The sequence below is a fragment of the Ochlerotatus camptorhynchus genome, unplaced genomic scaffold (genome assembly GCF_037179485.1).
Source record: "Ochlerotatus camptorhynchus isolate MF236.1 unplaced genomic scaffold, CSIRO-AGI_Acam_v1.1 ptg000341l, whole genome shotgun sequence".
Taxonomy (NCBI): domain Eukaryota; kingdom Metazoa; phylum Arthropoda; class Insecta; order Diptera; family Culicidae; genus Ochlerotatus; species Ochlerotatus camptorhynchus.
In genome coordinates this window covers 121197-137263 of record NW_027040829.1, presented here as the reverse complement: position 1 = coordinate 137263, position 16067 = coordinate 121197, and the positions used below count along the sequence as shown (strand labels likewise).

At 37.0% G+C, this 16067-nt stretch overlaps 1 protein-coding gene across 4 annotated transcripts in view; it reads left to right on the top strand.

Annotated features, from left to right (window-relative positions):
* Positions 1–5574: 5574 nt before the first annotated feature.
* LOC135708914 (mediator of RNA polymerase II transcription subunit 13-like) overlaps positions 5575–16067 on the top strand; it is a 116035-nt gene continuing 105542 nt past the window's right edge. For all 4 annotated transcript variants that reach the window (XM_065231092.1, XM_065231093.1, XM_065231096.1 and 1 more), the window contains exon 1: positions 5575–6427. The gene's annotated coding sequence lies outside the window, so the exon portion shown is untranslated. The remainder of the gene's footprint in view (positions 6428–16067) is intronic.

Here is a 16067-nt window from a genome sequence, read left to right as displayed (position 1 = left end):
GACGATTCAACCTAGTTCCTGTTAAGGCTCAAACGCAATGTGGGCGGAACGGAAACGGAAAGTTTGACATCAAGATGCCTAACTGAAGTCGATTTGATTCTAACCGACAAGTAGGCTTACTCAGATCGGGCTTTTCCGCTGCCGTTCCGCTTCCACTGTCATTGCGCTTGGGCCTTTACTGCCTATAATCGCATATCAGTCCCATATGGATTTTTTATCAATTTTGAGATAACAATGCTATCCACTTTCAATTGGCAGCTACTTTCATATTATGTGATAAAACTATGGACTTTGATCATGAAAAATGTGAAAACAACATCAGGTCAGTTTGTCCCATCAAGCAAAATAATCGCATATCAGTCCCATCCGGAAATTCAATCGCCCATAGTTCAAGTTAAAGATCTGCTTTTTGAATTGCCATATTTTTCGCTGATATAACAAAACATGCAAGCTTCATTGCAAAAGATTTGAAGTTGAAAAAATTATCAATTATTTTACTATTATTTATCAAATATTTACATGGAAATTGCACTTCGTAACTTCGACTGCCATATTTTTCCATATGGGAATGATATGGGATTATAGGCAGTTTACTCGTGTTGGTGTTCATTCAACCAAAACACAACCGAATGCGATGTGGTTGAAACAGCTTGCACTATTTAGTGCGAGTTAGTTGTACCCTGAGGGGAGGTGACTGTCAAATACGAACAATCGTAACCTCGCATAACTGGTTCCAAATGACAACAAAACCGTAAGCAACGATGATTTGTTGATGTTGAAACCAAATTCACATAATATGGAAAATCAATGAGCGTAAACAGGTGAGGCCCAGTAAACTTATCGTCTCTTTCGTTCTCCGGCTGTTTAAATGGATGACAGAGTTTGACGTCACACTTCTTCAACCGTTTAAACAGCACGGTCCATACAAATTTTAAAAATTTTGTATGGAAAATTGTCTACGCAGGGGGGGGGGGGGTTGGGGGGTTGGGTTTCAAGAATAAAAAAAAAACTGTCTACGTAGTTAATGAACAGCCCCATACCTGTGGTGGTAAGCTTCAAACGATATCCTCGGATTAAATTCTGAAACAATGTACGGCTGCTTTGATATCGACATTAGATTTAATCAATACGACTCTAAGCAAACATAATATGTTTGCTTAGAGCCGTATTGATTAAATCTAATGTATAAATTATAGCAGATCATGCAAACAGGGACTTACCGCCACTAATATAAATGTTGGGAGGGTGGGGCAAGATGGGTCATCATCTACTTGATTTAATTTTATTTTTGTTTGTCACCATCAACAGGATCAATGTAGCCCCAACGCTGGTATGAAAAATCAAATCATTATTGTTGGGATGCATCTAGCGTTCTCTACTCTACTCTCTACCTCATTATATCAGTGATTTTGTGAAATTATCTTAAGGAAAAATAGTAGAAATTGTCATTACTGATCATTACAAAACGTATCGCATGACAAATGTAATGCTCACTGCGTGTATATGATCATTTCTTCGGTTATATTTAATATTTAATTGACAACGGCGCCGGTGGTGTAGTGGTAAGCGTGATTACCTCTCACCCCAGCAGGCCTGGTTTCAATCCCAGTAGGCGCCGCCGGGATGTTCTGAGGCATAACATCTCTGATCACGCCTTCCTTCGGATGGGAAGTAAAGCCGTTGGTCCCCGGTTCATGAGTTGATGGGTCGATAGGTAGGGTCCAGGTGTGGGAGCTCCCTTCCTGGCACGTCGGTAGCATTGGTGCTCAGCACGGAAAACAAGATCAACGGAAAAAAACAAACCAAAGGAAAAAAAAATAATATTTAATTGCAATACCTTTCATAGCATCGTAATGCTTGTTTACTTTGCACGATAGGTAGCCGGTTTGACAGTTCAATAGGTAGACTTGGCTTCACTCTTGGCGTGACTCATTATACACCGACTCTAGATAATACCATATGGATCGCATTGTTTTTGGTTGAATAGCTACACTGCCGCTCATGACAAGTCCGTCCCAAAGCACAAATCATTAAGCCGAGAAAAACCCGTTTGGCTGTTTTCAAAACTTTTCCAGAGCAAAGTTGTTGAGTCCATGCAGTATAATGAAGCTATGCGTGAAATGCCAACACTTCCATTAAAAAACTCAGTTTTGACAAAAATGCAAATGGGGCTGACTTGCGATGAACGGTAACATTGCTTTGGCGAGATGAACCAACTATGGTCTTAGAAAGTCGAAACATGGTTGGAATTTCTTTTGTTCAATATCAGACACGTTTACATATTACACACTTCAATATTTTATTGTCACACACATTGATTCGCTACTGAAAGTAGTTCCTTAGACAAATTAATTACAATAATTGGAATTAGTACATATTACAATAATTTGCAAATTCAAGTTGTTCTCCAATTTCCACTCCTTTATTTTACAGCCACCATTTTGTAAGTACTGCTACTTTTCCATGTGGGGGGAAATGGTTAAAAATGAGTTTGCGATTCTCTTCAAAGCTGGGACGTTCTGGCCGTGCACTAACTGCACACAGCCGGAAGTCGCTTTCGCTTTCTTCGCTGCCGATTCGTCATCGTGCTGTATGGGATATTAGAAACATGTCACAACCAAGCAAAAATCATAGACTATTCAAAAATACTTACAATGAAAAAAAAAAAAGGTTTTCAAAACTGAAACGGTGACTTATGTCCAGGTATTTATTTTTTACACGGAGCAAGGAACCGCAAGCTGTTGCCGGAACGAAGCTCACCACCGAAAGAACTGTTGACGTTTGTAGAAGCCGAAAGCAAACGACAAGGGGCTCATGAATGTAATAAATTACCCTTTAAATTACTATACACGGAAGGAAATTGTGCAGTAAAAACTATATTGGGGGTTAAGGTTCCACAAAGGGTAACCCGCATAAACAATAACCATAAGAAGCGCCTAACCACCAATTCAGGATATCATCCCGACTTTATGTGGTATGGTCGTACCATCTATGATATCGTTAGTGTATGGTACCCATTTATTAGGGAAGTAAATTTGTGTTCTTCTTCTTTTTGAAATATTCTTCAATCATCATCGTTGGTTTACACATACATTCACATAATATTAATACGAAAATTTAACACTTGTATTTCATGATTTTAGAACGAAAACTTCTTGGGTAAAACATATTCACTGTATTTACTTACTTGTGTTCTTCGAAGCATAGCACTAGAGTCGGTGTATAATAACCCTAATAAAAATTGTATGGTTAATTTGCTTAACGACGTGTTCTGGGTATTGTCCAAACCATTTGTGGAATAGTTCAATGATTTGGGTTATCGTTCGTTTATGGTTATTTTTTATTAGGGAAGTCACGTCAAGAGTGAAGCCAAGTCTACCTATCGAACTGTCAAACCAGCTACCTATCGTGCAAAGTAAACAAACATTACGATGCTATGAAAGGTCCACGAAAGGTATTGCAATAAAATATAAAATATAATCGAAGAAATGATAATAAACACGCAATGAGCATTCAATTGGGTTCTTTAAGGGTATTGAAGGAAAATGCATATTCGTAATCTGCATTAAAAATGGAACCCAAACCCAAAATTTCATCAATTTTGGTACACTGGAACTATTTTAAATAAGTACGATTACATTTGCAAAAATCACCCTATTAGCGCCCCTCGGCGTCACTTTGTATGGGAGCGAGGTGTCAGTGTGTCAGTTTGGTGTCAAACAGTGAAATTATTATTTTGCTTTAAATCTTGATTTAAAAATCGAGATGAAAGTGTGTGGGTTCGAAAAAAATATCGCTCTGCTCAGAAAACGAAGCTCTTTCAGATGATATATTAAAAACGATATATTCTTCAAAATTAAAGAACCCAATTTTACCAATACATTTAGAAAAGACGATCGAAGAATATATCAAAAAGAAGAAGTAAACAAAATAATGACGCTTTGTAGATCCCGAGGGGGGCGACTCTATCTACAATGCAGGAAAACTGTGTTTTGCTGTGGTTAGCTGCATGCACTCTGAGTGGATAGAAAGAAGATTGATGACAATTCTGGAGATTTCCTGCACAAATATGATGCGCGATGCAAGTAGATGCGAGAAATGGAAGAAGATTTTTGGAAGATTTATTCGCTAGTGTGAGATTTGTTGAGCATCTAGAATTGGGTACTTTAATTTTGAAAAATATATCGGTTTTTATATATCATCTGAAAGAGCTTCGTTTTCTGAGCAGAGCGATATTTTTTTTCGAACCCACACACTTTTAGCTCGATTTTTAAATCAAGATTTAAAGCAAAATAATAACTTCACTGTTTGACACTAAACTGATAAACTGACAGCTCGCTCCCATACAAAGTTACACCGAGGGGCGCTAATAAGGTGATTTTTGTGAATTTAATCGTTCTTATTTAAAATAGTTCCAGTGTACCAAAATTGATGAAATTTTGGGTTTGGGTTCCATTTTTAATGCAGACTACGAATATGCATTTACCTCAATACTCTTAAAAAACTCAATTGAGATTTAGATGTGTCGCCCCCCTCGGTAGAACCTTAAAATAAAATGTTTAATGCAACAGACAATGCAACGATGATTATGATTATTATGATTATTATTGACAATAATTGCAATTTGCTGATCCGGATGCATTCTCCTGGAGCTTGGAAGTTTTTCACTTCAGAAAATACACAAAAAAATACGTAAATGTGTACACGTTGAAACTAAAATAGCCTCATAAAAATACTCAAAAATACATTGAAAATACTTTGTACATAAAAAATATATTTCATAATGAAATCAATACACTTTAATACAAAAATACACTATTCTTAAAAATAAATAAATACAAAGAAATACAAAATACACCTCTTCAAGTCGGGTAGATGAATCGAAAATACTCAAGTTGACAGCCCCTCGGTAAAATTAGCGCGAAATCTGTTTGCATAGCAGTGGTTATCAAAAGAGAAGGTCCATGAAGAGAATCGATCAAAGTAGATAGGACTATTTGCAATGTTCATCGAGTTGTGGAAAAGTTCGACTCTTTGGGTTATTGTTCGTTTATTGTATTTTTTTATTATGGTTCCACTTAGGGTAGTTTCTTTTTTTGGTGATCCTGGGTGTATCCTACTCAAATGTGGGTAGTTTTGAAATAGTGTGTGTAACGGTTGTGATCGAGGGTTATTGGTGTAATTGACTTGACGAACCCCTTGTTCGAGTGAGGAGGATAGAATCGAGGATAGAATACAAAGAGTACAGAGAGAGGTGAAGCAGATCGTGAAATATTGTTGGATTAGTAAACCAAAAAATCAACTTAAACGCAAGTAGTGACGTCACTAATTACTTGTATCGTACAGGGGTTTTACTCACACAACTTAATCGATTGCCTCACCTCGGCAATCAAGCTCATTGGATCGAATATTCAAAATGTGCATGCGGTTACACCCTGCGCATTACTGTCACTTTCCCATTCAACAACGTTGGAGAGAGCAAGATCATCGCGTTGCATTATAGAGTTTACTCTTTCCCACGTGCAGCCTTGTACAATTTTCATTCAATTTGTCATATCGAAAAATGAGTTCAAAGTGTGAAGTCGTCGTCGAAGTTGACCACTGTGTTTTGCGTGTTTGTACTTTTCTTGTGCAAGCGCAAATTTTTGAATAAAGTAAAAGTTCCAATTTTATAGAATAATCAGAGCAGTGATTGGTTCAATTACCAGTGAAAAGTGTTAGGGCAGTGGTCCGCGAGCTCTCGGATCGGGAAATCTAAGCACAGGATTCAAAATTTGCTGATTTTCACCGTCCTCTTTCTTGTGGGGGTAAATTTAAAACTCTGTTCCGTACCTATAGGGGAATGATGGGTGCAGAGGATAGCAAGAAGCAAGCGGGGCAAGAAGTAGCGAGGCAAGCAAACTGGTGGCTGAAGTTAATGAGTTGTGCAAGCAGCAGCAACGAATGAAATCAGTGAAGAAATCGAAGTGAAAAATAATACATGCATACGTATTGCGTGAAAATACTGCTTAAAATTGGGGCAGGTGCGTTTTAATTTGAGGATAAAATGCACGTTGAGTGTTGGTAGAAGGCTGCTTGTAAGCAGATTGGCTCTCTTGTACGGAAAGGAGCATTTTTTAATGCGAGTGTAAAAATATTTCAATCGTGCAGTGCAGTGAAGAGTGTTGCATGTTGAGAAGCGAAAAAAAGGCCAAGAAAGTCATCGGTTGCGAGTGGGGAAAAAAAGAGAGAATCCGATGTGTGTGTGTAAAACTACTAGCAGCATAATCCCTGCCCCTACCTATGGCATCTACTTAGCAATCAACAAAGAATCGTGTAAAGTGAAATTTGTGTAATTTTTGAAGAAATCGATTGTTTTGGTGGAGAATCCGAAGCGCCTATAATCGTCTGCTGAATAATATGCAGCCATTGATTCTTCGATAAAAAGGTAAACATTGTCCTGTAGTAGTATTGATTTTTTTGCCAACACGTACATAGGTATGACGTACCATTATCTTGACAAAGAGTGCTGGCTCGAAAACGGTCCGAGGAGCGAGAGCATTGTTTTGAATGAGTTTTGCGCAATGATTCCCATCGAGCAGGACATGTGCTGCTGCTGTGAACAATGAACCGTTTTGAGAAATAGTCTGTAGGTACCTCCCTATCTACGGACAGCTTATAGAGGGAGCGGCAGCTAGTTGGCGATCACCGATCAGTGGTCCCAAAGCTTGCTTTTGATGACCTTGAGAATCATTTTTTGTTGACTAGACTCTTTTTCCAACGAATGGTCATTCTGTGTGAACTTGGATTTGATTTGAGGTTGTTGAGTTGAGGCACCATACACCGACAAAAGTTTTTAGATAGTTTCCATTGGGAACGCATATGATATTTTTCCAATAACAAAATTATTAATGATTCTTATCTGAAATTCACATAACATTCATATGATCACATGAATTCTATGTGATAAATCACATAAATTTCATTGGACACATAAGTTTCATGTGATTCCCAATTATGAGAACATGAATGTTATGTGAAATTCTAATGGAATTAATTAATTTATCTTTATTAGGGAGGCTTTCAGCCTTGGGCTGGTTCGCCTCCAACATTCTAATGGATATTTTCCATTGGAAATGTAGTTTATGTTTTGAGTGTATTCTTATCGTAGTCCATGACGATTTATAGTTGGTTCCATCTAAACCTGGACTGCTCCTAAACTGCAAAAAGTCCGATAAAAATGCACATTTACGTCAAACCGTTTTTTTGTCTTCCGGGCACTTGGCACATGATAACTGTTTCATGTGCTACGATAGGGTGGGTGAGCCACTAATGGAGGAACTAAGACATTTTATTTATTAAATACTAAATAAACGATCTTCAAACATTTTTTTATACGTCAATGTAAAGATTTCAATCATACATTGTGATTATATATGTTTGGAAAACTCGTCCTCCATTAATAAGGCACGGTATTACCAAGCCGAATGCGGTGGGTTCGATTCCCTATCCGATCTAGGAAATCTTTCGGGTTGGAAATGTTCTCGACTTTCCTGGGCATAGATTATCATAGAGTGTTTGCCACACAATATACAAATTCATGCATTGGTTGACATATAAAGCTGATGCTCTCAATAGGTCTTAATAACTGTGGAAGTACATCTAGAAGAACACAAAGTAGAGAGACGGAAAAACGCTCACTACAGAAGCATAAAAAGCCTAGAAGAAGAAAGAACACTACCGCAACTATTTACGTGCAAAAGTGTCAACATCCTAAGAAAAAAAATATAATTGTTCTCCATCATTTATAGGCTAATTTAAAGTTTAAAATATGCAAATTTACTTCATTTTATTCACCGATGAAAAATTAATTTATCTGAATTTCTACCTTTATTCCGGCATATGATGCAAAACACAACTATAAGGACACCACTATTACTGGAACTCCTACACTAGTAATTATTAATTATGATTCTATTAACACAACCAACCAGAGGTAACTCTTTGAATAAGTTTTTCTTGAAAACATTGTACCTCAATAAATCTGTTCGGAATACTATTTAAAGATTGCACTAACTATTTGTAGCAGCTGATTTACGCAGCTTTAGCTGCAATTAGTTCTACTAGTCCTACATAAGTTTCACACACACAATCACAAAATTTCATTGTACGTTTAAAATGCTTTAAAAAAAAATGAGATAAAAATTGGTGTTTATTAAAAACCGGCGAAAAAAGGGGCAGGGGGGGGGGGGGTGCCCGATTGGCACAAAACTTTTTTTTTTTTTAGCTTAAGATGAGTAGACTTACCAATTTTGGTTCAAATCGGAGAGGGTCGATGCTTTTGCTCGGTCACTTGAGATGGAATGACCCATGTACAGATTATTCTCTATTTTACCGATTTTCTTGATCATTTCTTGATACAGATTTGTAGATTTTTAGCAAAAATTCACATTACGCAGATTTTTCGAGAATCAAAATTATTTTCAGAGTTGATTATAAATATATTACGATTTAAGTTTTCATTTGCCTGAAATTTGGTTTAGTGTGTACATTACCAATTTCTGTATAGGTCTGATTGTTCTCATGTTCTTCCAGTTGATTCAATGTTCACTAGGTTGAAGTTTTTTTTAAATGAAAACTGACTAGCTATTAATCAAAATATTACTATTTATCAAAATTATGCCACTTAATGTTAAAAAGTGTTAAATGCATTTTAAATGCTTTTGATAATCGTATTGGCACATCAATGTGATGCACCAATTAATTAATGTCGCTCACTAGATAAAAAGCAAACCTCAGTGTGCACATTTTTCCAGGCATTTTTTAATTACGAGAGTTACTGACAATTCAGTGGAATACAGGGTGCGTGACGAATTTTTGCAGTAAATTTCAAATAGTATTTTCTCATGCTTGCGGATCATGATTTAGATATATTTGGCAGCACTGAATTGCTCATACTGTTAGGTATAAGATGTAAACAAACAGTGTTGAGTAAACGTAAAGATGTCGAAACAAAAGAGCAATCGGTCAGCCGCTGTCGCTTTGTTGCGCGCCGGAGTAAGCGTAATAGAAATAATTCGGTGGATAAATGTGTCTGAAAGAACAGTGTATAATATAAAAAAAGGCCTGGGAAAGTGATAAAATGGAGAACCTGCTCATACTGCTAATAAAACACAGAAATGGCTTGCGGAAAATATTTCGGAATTTTGGGAGAAAGAAATTTGGCCCCCAAGCAGTCCCGATATCAATCCGTTGGATTATTGTGTACGTCGAACGGAATACCAATAGAACCCCTAACACCACACTTAAGTCCCTAAAAGCTAAAATCAAGGTAGTGATGACATCTATGGATTAAAACATTGTCAAACGTGCATATGGCAGTTTCCGGAAGCGTCTAGCTACAGTCGTCGAAAGGGAAGGCGATTTTTTTTCAATAAAATTAGTTACAACTTCCATATTTTGCGAAAGAAAATAAAACACATAACATTCATTGCTAGAATAGCTAACTGGTGTAATTTTTCTCAAATATGTCATTTACTGCAAAAATTCGTCACGCACCCTGTATTAGCATCCTGCATCGAATAGTTAGAAAAACGCAGCATTAATAGCATGATGTCATTTGCAATACTTATTTGTTCTATGTATTCGCAATTTTTGTTTTAAAGGGAAAATATGAAATGATTGAAAGTATTCTCAATCCAAGTCCGAGATTTCGTAAAATTTGAGCTATATTTGGATTTTTGGTAAGCAAATGAATTGGATCGTTCTGTTTCCTATACATTTTCCCGTAAAAATTCTCCCGCAAATCGAGATTAAAATCAAATTCGTTCAAATTGTGCAAAGTTGTTGGGGACCTCATACGCATTAAAGAAGCAGTGGGAAAATGGGGTTGTAAAGTTGACCCACCCTAATGTACATACTTGGAAAAATGGTCACGAAAACAGCAAAACGTAACAAAACATCGAGGTACCTTATTTGAAATTTTTTTTAGGCATTCCTTTGGATCCCCCTATGAATTGTATAAAGAAAACAGTAGAGTGTAAGATTGTGTTAAACAATTATAAAATCGGACGCAAATCCTAAAAACGAAGAGTTAGCAATTTGCTTCCTTCTGCAAAGCACTTACATCTTTGTAAAACATTAAAAAAAATGGAAAATGCAAACAAAAAAAATTATGGTAACCGAAACGCTTTTTAATGGGGTATTACCGTTTGGTACTACCGCTGAGATGAACTAGCCTACAGCTTAACATCTAATTTATTAAGATACAAAAAATAAACGTTTGTTCTTAATTTTTACCCTATAACTTCATTCACTTGAGGGATAGCAATTGTTTGTCTTCGACAAAATTTCTTAAAAATGGCTTCATCTACAATGTTTCCATAGATGTTCATCAATTTTAACTAGACATCTTAATTTTGAATACACGCTTAGCAAAATATTAGTACTCAAATAAAGTACTCAAAAAATGGAGAAACATTATAGAAGGCTTCAAAATGCTGCACTCAATAGTTAGTGCTCTCTTGCAGTGCGGATCTATTTGCTTTTTGCTGAAGGAAGTGTTACTACTACCTAAAGCTACAACAAATTCTTATTCCTCTTCGATCCTTGTTTTGGACCCTATCCAAGGTAATCCTTCTTGGATATCGATTTGGAAAATTCCTCTTCAGATTCTTATATTAATCTGCTTGGAAGTCGATTTGGATAAAAATTTACTGCCGCCATGTCGCCTAAGCGCAAAAGAAAAGGGCAAACGCTTGATCCCCATTCTGATGAATTTAATTTGAGCAATCAATTTGATTTGCTCACGGATGATGAGAATGATCCATCATCCAAGAAAAATTCTAGTAAACTTTCCCGGCTTAATGCCAAGAAGGAAAAGATTCCCCCTATTGTGATAACCACTTCCGATTTCCATGCTCTTCGCATGGAACTTTTGAACTTCGTGAAAGTTAAGTTTTCACTACAAATTGGACGTCGGGGTGAATGCCGTGTATTGGCTGAAACCTTGGACGGATTTAAATGTCTTCTCGAGTATCTCACTGAGAAGCAGCACATTTTTTTTTACTTACGACACCAAAACTGAACGTGTGTTCAAGGTTGTCATGAAAGGACTGCCCAGTGGTGAATCCCTGGATCAGATCAAAGATAATCTAGCAAAATTACTTGGAGTTATGCCACTCCAAGTAATCAAAATGAAATCCCGTCGTGGCGATTCGCGCAACGGGATTTCTAATGATTTTTATTTAGTTCAATTCAAGTCTAGTGAACTAAACAACCTTAAGGCCTTAGAAAAAGCTAGCCTTATGCTCCATGTCCGAGTGAAGTGGCAACACTTCAGGAAGACTGGAGGAAATTTTCAAAACCTCACCCAGTGCCGTAAGTGCCAACTACTGGAACTAAAAATTGCTACATGCTAGCTAAATGCATGAATTGTGGTGATTCCTCTTACGCAAAGGACAACTGTCCTGTGAAGGAAGATCCTATGAAATTGTTCAAATGGTGGCGAAAACCACAAATCCAATTTTTGGGAATGTAAGACTCGCAAAGCGATCCTACAGTCTCGTTCTAAGCGACAGGTAGGAAACACTCCACGTTCCCGAGCAGGTACAAATATCACCCCTAATTCAAATCTTTCATCTATACCTACTCCCCTGGCTGCTAACAATGTTCAGCGAGTTAATGGAGCTACCTATGCTGCTATTGCAACGGGTAGAAATCAAAATACTAACCAACGTAATTCGTAATTTTGTTTTAGGAAGCATTACTGCTCCTAAAATGGAATTTTTACAGAAATCATTAATTGAAATGATTACTGATATGCAGTGTTCGGAAAATCATTCTCAAATCTCATTTATTGAGCCTCCCTGCGAGAATAAACTCGCGTACGAATGCGGTAAACAAAATTCACGCTTGAGATTATCATGCATATTCACGCACTCACACTCATAATCATTCCAGCTTTAAACTCATAAAAACCACTCAAACGTCAATTGATATCATGCCTATGCATGTTGTGTTAGTTTTCCAACCCCTGATGCGCAAACAATAGAATAGGAATAACAATTAATAACGCAAAAATATAAAGCAATGAATGTTTGAACCCTAAAACTCATCGGTGATTTTTGCGACGTTGAATCTTGCGACGTTGAATTTTACAAGGCAAAACTCATAGACGCATGAGATTTGAATTTTTGAGTTTTTCCGAACACTGCTGATATGCTTAAATCTAACTCCATGTTCGATGCTATTCAAACTGGAGTAAAATTTGCAAACAATATTGTCGTGACTTTGAAATTCAGTAATGGATTTTAAAGCATTAAATATTTTAAATTGGAATGCTCGATCTCTTAAAGATAATGAAGACGAGCTATTTAACTTTTTGAGAGTTCATAACGTGCATATTGCCGTTGTACTTCTAGGAGACAATATCACAGAACACGCGATCCTGCCATGAAAGTTATCTGGTGGGATTTGCAAAAACAAATTAAAAAGCGATTTTCTGCCTTGAGGAACAAAACTTTTAAAAATAATGTTTCTAAATTAGACCCGAGTTCCAAACCCTTTTGGAAACTCACAAAATTTTTGAAAAAAACCTCAAAAGCCTATTCAAGCGCTTAAAGAAGGTGGTAACATTCTGATCACAAATTTGGAAAAAGCTCAGCAACTTGCTAAGCAATTCGAGAATTCCCATAATTTCAGTTTGGGTCTTACTACCCTCCCCTTGGCTAGTTTTTGACCTGGACGTTGGTGGGCGGGCCTAATCTTATGCTTCATAGTGGAGCGTTGGAGACGGTGGGTTTAGGTCTGGCATCGTTGGCTCATGGCGTCATGAGCATGCGATGAGGATTACTGAGCTTCCCCTCTCTGATGAACCATTGCATAAGAGAACCAAAGTTCTAGCCTGAAGTGATAGTATCACACTTGTTACTCCTTTATTTGAAAGCCGCGTTGTAGTACGCTTACGTATAGGCACTGACGTTGGGTGCGATACTGGCGGGTTGCCGCAAATCACTCTTATTTTATTTATTTTTACGCAGATAGATTTATTTGGGTTTGCAAGGGAATTATACTATTGAAATATGCTGTGCTCCTTCTTCTTGCGTTACAAGCTTTCGTTGTTGTTTTCATTGAGGTGTTACTCAGGGAACAATGTTAAACACCATTTTTGTACACGGTATTGCAACTAATCTTATATGTGCTTCATTTTGATTTGGGATAAGTGTTTGAACTATGGCTCGGGATTTCCACTGTGGCGTGCTTCTATTGTGACATATCCATACGTATTTTTGTGGTGTGACTTAGTGGAAACGTGTGAGCGTAGTTGAAGCATATACCCTGTGTAATTTGGAAATCAGCTAGGAAACTAACTTCAAAGTGAAGCATTTTAGTCACTTGAAGGTGTCACCTGGGACGAACTAATATATATTAAATATAGGTCAAAGTCAGAAACAACTCCGGAGTGATTTGAGATTTGGGCGTGGTTGCATTTGTGAACAGGCACGTCAATCACCGATTTCTCGCGAATGGGAGCTCAACCTCAGAAACTAATAACGCTATGAAGTAGAGGAATGATTACTCTATCATATGGTATAGTTTGTTTGTGGGATTGAGCTTTGATTCAAGAGAAATCGACGATTGACGTCTTTGTTTGCAGGGGCAATTGCGCCCAAGTCTCAAATCACTCCGGAACTTGAAACACGTTGAATTTTGGATTGTATTCACAGGTGCAGGTACTTAATAAAGCATGGTAGGTAGATTAGATATTTCAATTATATATTAAATTTGACTAGAGATATCATAATCATCAAACGAACTTAAATAAGAAAATTTAGACAACCTAGTAGCATTAAGTGGATTAACAGATGAGTTAGGATGCGGAGGGACCCTTAGGGAGGCAACTAGCCTTTAAGGTTCAATTTGCTTTGATGCATTTTTTGGAGGTTTGGGAGCGGTTTTTTTCGGCGCGTTGTTTTGGATTGCAGAAGGCTCGCGTCATTTTGTGTAAATATCAAAAGGAATCGAATAGTGCGAGCTTTTTGCAGGATGAAGTAGTGCGTCGGAGGGGGCTGCTTTTTAAGTTTTCCGAGGGGCATCAAGGTGGATTGAACCTTTAAGCAAATGGCAACTAGCCTTTTCATGTATTGTCTGTTTATTTTGATTATTGCTTTAAAATATCAATTTAGTATATGTGTAAAAGGATGAATCAGTGGGAGATGGATTTTCGGTTTCTTTACATTTAGCATCATTATGTGTCATTTCCTCAAAACCCCCAATAACCGGCTTCTTCAATCCCTTCCTTTTCCCATGGCGTTCAAGTGGTCCGCATAGACTATTCAGCCATTACCCGTCCTTTATCCTCGGCTTTGTATTGACTTGCACTCCCATTGCCCCACCAAACGCTGCAAAATAAAAATGAAATAGGCCTAGAGCTTCCTTTTTGAAACCTAGCAGTAGTCACATAGTCACTATGAACGGAGTTCTAATTTCCTAGTCAAACCAAGTGAAATATCTTGGATTAGTACTAGACCAAAACTTAACTTTTAAAGATCACATTGAGGGCATTCAAGCCAAATGTAACATATATATAAAATGTTTGTATCCTCTTATAAACAAGAAATTCAAACTTTGCCTCACGAATAAACTTCTGATATTTAAACAAGTTTTTGGACCGGCAATGCTTTACACTGTGCCAATATGGTCTAGTTTTTGCACTACAAGGAAAAAAGCACTTCAAAGGATTCAGAACAAAGTTCTGAAGATGACTTTGAAGTTGCCTCCCTGGAACAGTACTTTTTTTTCCTCTGTTCGGGACCTAACACCACTGCGACCAGTAATTTGATCTATTGTAGTATATCCCGTGTCCTTGGTTTAGTGGATGTCGTATTACTCCATCACTATTGAGAAATGATAAAGTATTCGATTTTTTTTACAGTTATTCTTGCATTTATCGCAAGATAAAGATTCGACGCTATTTATTCCCTTCGGAGTGTTGAAACACCTTCCAAAAGCGCGCCTCTTTGTCAGTCAAAATTGGATTCCTTAGCAACAAAATTAAGGAATTACACCGATAATGACCATGCATCAGAACCCTAGTCTTAACCACTTCAAACTAGGGACTGGGGGGGGGGGGGGGGAGCTGTTTAAAATACTGAATTGCCAAGGCAGGAACAATGTAAAAACACTTAGATATATATCATAACAATTAAGGCTGATAAGTTACTGTAGTAACTGGAGCACCTAAGTGAAAATGAAATGTAATTTATTTTAAATTTGGAACAAATAAATAGTTAAAAAAAGGAATTAGTTCCAAAATTCCTTTTGAATGCTGCTAATCGTCCACAAAATTCCACTAAACTTTTCTCCAAATTCAGTTAGAGTTTTCCTCACAATCCCTCCTGGAATTCCTTTGGAACAATCTTCTCTTCAAATTCAGATTCCCGTGGAGCTCTTATAACAATTCTCTTGGAAATCATCAGAAACATCTCGTGTAGACTCCCTTAATATTTTCATGATATGTTGATATTTTTTGAGTTTTTTTTTTCAAGTTAATCAGTGATTTATTTAATCTTAAAATGCACCAACATACATATTTTATTTATAAGGCAAATAAATGATTAATGCTCAAGGTTTAACTCCATTTGTTCTCGCGCAACTTTTCCAATTCCAATTTCTTGAGCGATGTCGCGACAGTGTCCGAAATGTGTGCTCTAGAAAACTTGAAGTGATAGGACATATCAGCCATCTTTGGACTCTTCAAGGAATCTCCTTAAATATTTTAAAAAATAGACAATTCTTGAAAGTTGTGTGAATTAACTGAGATATAGTTGATTTTAAGGGTTTCTACATTTTCTTGAATAATCTCCATTATTGATTTTTTTCTTCAATTCAAAATCTGGAACTACAGTCAATCCTCCATATATCGATGTTCTTTATCTCGAAATGCTATTACTTTTTTCTATATGTTTATGGTTATTTCGGTCCCTTTAAACGGTCTAGTAGGTTATTGTTGTTCTATATTTTGGTTTCTCCTTATCTCGATGGTCCTTTCAATATCAAGGTATAGAAAGTTGACTGTATCCTGTGTA